The following is a 3,330-nucleotide window of genomic DNA, read 5'->3' as shown; positions in this document are numbered from 1 at the left end:
GAGATATACATTGGTTGGATCTGGAAGGGTGGGACAACTCGAAGTGGGGGGCTTTCAAGTCACAGGTGGATTCAAAGATTTTCTGATTGGCAATTGGTTGAAAGAGTTAAATTATTATCTAAAGACCTGGCATCAACAGAAAGGAGTGTCTGGGTTAAGATAAGGGGTTGTGGAGACCAAGGTTGCTACTTGGTCACAGATGAATGCCCTTAGAGACAATAGATGGCAAATGTTTCCTATTCAGACCTTTAAAAGGTGCCAGACTCTCAGTTTATCTCTTCAAGATTGGGAGGGTCTGGAAGGGGAAGATCTAGTTATGTTAATGGAGATTCTTTACAGATGCAAACTTTCCCCCACCAAAGATGGCTTTGCAGGGCCATTTCAAAATATGGCAAAAAAACACATATTTGGGGGTAAGATATTTTGATTTTTTTTATGAAAACGATGTATTTGGGCACAAAAATGCAATACAGTTAGAAACCATATTCTATCAATTATGATATTCTGTAATCTAAGAACACAGAAAATTTTGTTATTAAGAAATGCCAAGAGGAAAAAGAACTCTGTGAAGTCCTATTCAATTTACTTTGTTAGGGAAAAGGCTGTTTATTTGGCTCTTGTCACAGTTCCATCATGTCTACTCTTCTTGTAAGTTCAGCTTCAATGCTATCTAATTCTCGCTCTGCTTCTTCAATTTTCACTTGAGCAAGGATGGATTCGGCATTAAATCTAACTAGGAGTCCAATTTTTTCTTCGAAGGTATAGTCTGTTGTTTTAATTTTGCCAGTTTCTCTGACAGTGCTACTAGGGACTGATGAGACAGAGAAGCATCCATGCCTCTGGCTGAAAGTTGCTCCCTCTGCAGCCTTGATTCCAAATCTGAATTCCACTGACTTTGGTTTTAGAAAGTCCATGTTCTGATGACGATTATCAACTTTGGCCCTTTCTGTAGACAGATGCAACTCTGCTTTCTTGAGATCCTCTTGTAGACATTTTTCTAATACTAAAGTTGCAGTTAGATTTTTTTTCAAATTTTTCCAGTTCAATCTTGATTTCTTCACTTTTGGATTTGGTACGAAAGAGGTAAGAGGTCAAATCATTCACTACAGGGATAAAACTAGTTAGTGAGGCATCCTTCGTTTCAAGGGCCACCGCACTGCCAACCAAAGCATTCAGATACCTGGAACCAGTGCTAGAGAGATTGGCAGGGGAAAAAATTCACACTCTCCATGAGAAGGTCTTGGAGATACTTGGCTTCTGACTGGTATTCACTTGCTTTCTGCTTCAAGTCCTCTATTACCAGGTAGACATCCCTGTCCTGGACCCTGTTGCGTTCTGAAAGGTGATGTAAAATCTCTGTGGTCCGTGGGTTCACCTCATACTGTGGAATGGGATGATCTCCATATATAATATATATTTTTATTATTTATTTATTTATTTATTTTTGAGACAGAGTCTCACTCTGTTGCCCAGGCTGGAGTGCAGTGGCGCCATCTCGGCTCACTGCAACCTCCGTCTCCCGGGTTCAAGCCATTCTCCTGCCTCGGCCTCCCGAGTAGCTCGGACTACAGGTGCCCCCCACCATGCCTGGCTAATTTTTGTATTTTTAGTAGAGACAGGGTTTCACTGTGTTAGCCAGAATGGTCTCAATCTCCTGACCTTGTGATCTGCCCGCCTCAGCTTCCCAAAGTGCTGGGATTACAGGCGTGAGCCACCGAGCCCGGCCCAAATATTTTTTCTAACCACACAGCAATGTTTCTCTCTCCTCCAGCAGCTCCATAGCTGCCGCTTCCGCCACTTCACTAGCAATATTTTGATTTTCTTCTCTGTCCAGTGGTGTTATGCCAGTCAGGTTGGAAAGTAACACATTATATAGAGTTAAATAAAATTCACCTGATGAGATGTTATGGTTCGTGATGTTATATGGTTTGTGATGTTATGGCGTAACTTCCCAGGTCCCTTAGATAGGAATTTGGGCAAGAGGGAAAAAAGGTCAGAGATTAGTCCTCAAGAGAACAGATTCAAGTTGCCCTGAATATACACTCAGGATTAGTGGCAGTTACAAGTGGATTTTTTTTTTTTTTTTTTGAGACAGCGTCTCGGTCGTCGCCCAGGCTGGAGTGCAGTGGCACGATCTCCACTCACTGCAAGCTCCGCCTCCCGGGTTCACGCCATTCTCCTGCCTCAGCCTCCCCAGTAGCTGGGACTACAGGAGCCCACCACCACACCCGGCTAATTTTTTTGTATTTTTAGTAGAGACGGGGTTTCACCGTGTTAGCCAGGATGGATGGTTTCGATCTCCTGACCTCGTGATCCAACCACCTCGGCCTCCCAATGTGCTGGGATTACAGGCGTGAGCCACCGCCCCGGCCTACAAGTGGATTTTTAAAGGAAAGGAAGAGGAAGTTCCTCAGTTGTTTACCAAGAATTTACATTAAAATAACAAACTACTGACAGGCTACATACAGGGTTCTTTGTATTACAAATTCCAGGCCAGGCGGTGGCTCTTCCCTGTAATCCCAACACTTTGGGAAGCCAAGGCAGGTGAATCACTTGAGCCCAGGAGTTCAAGATCAGCCTGGGCAACATAGGGAGACCCCTGTCTCTACAAAAAATAAAAAAATTAGCTGGGCATGGTCATGTGCGTTTGTGGTCCCAGCTACTCGGGAGGCTGAGGCAGGAGGATCGCTTGAGCCTGAGCGGTAGAGGCTGCAGTGAGCTGAAATCAAGCCACTGCATTCCAGCCTGGGTGAAAGAGAGAGACCCTATCTCGAAAAAACAAACAAACAAACCCAAATTCTAGGAACAAGAAGGCAAAGGGTGAGACAGCTGGTTGGGAACAAAATGACTTTAAACAATTGCCCCCAGGCATGGGGAGAGGGGGAGCAGGGAGGAATGAAAGTCCCAATTCGTGTCTTTCTGGGCCTGCAGACCACACATAGCCCAGACTGTTCTATTTTTCTTTTCTCAAAACCACATAATCATATTAATAGGTGCTAAAAGCAACCATTCCTAATCAAAACTTAAACAGGGCTAGATGGAAACTATGTAAACAAAACTAAGGATATTTACTAAAAACCAACAACAAGTGTTATTTTAAATGTCAAAACACTGGAAATATTTAATTAAAATCAAGAACAAGATTCTTGATGCTTACTAACATTATTATTTAACATGGTTTTAAGGCAGTGGTTCTCAACCCCAGATGCCCATTAGCATCAATCTGGGAAGCTTTTAAATATATGTATATATACACCAATTAAATCTCTGAGCCTAAGGGCCTGCCTGCCATAGGAGGTTTTGTTTTGTTTTGTTTTGTTTTTCAGAGCT

General features: G+C 43.0%; 1 pseudogene; it reads right to left on the bottom strand.

Moving 5' to 3' along the window:
- Positions 1–570: 570 nt before the first annotated feature.
- LOC100975450 (HAUS augmin-like complex subunit 1) lies at positions 571–1,405 on the bottom strand (annotated as a pseudogene).
- Positions 1,406–3,330: the final 1,925 nt, after the last annotated feature.

Source organism: Pan paniscus, chromosome X, assembly GCF_029289425.2.
Source record: "Pan paniscus chromosome X, NHGRI_mPanPan1-v2.0_pri, whole genome shotgun sequence".
Classification (NCBI taxonomy): Eukaryota; Metazoa; Chordata; class Mammalia; order Primates; family Hominidae; genus Pan; species Pan paniscus.
The sequence above is the reverse complement of the archived record's forward strand: the minus strand, read 5'-3'. Positions and strand labels throughout refer to the sequence as shown.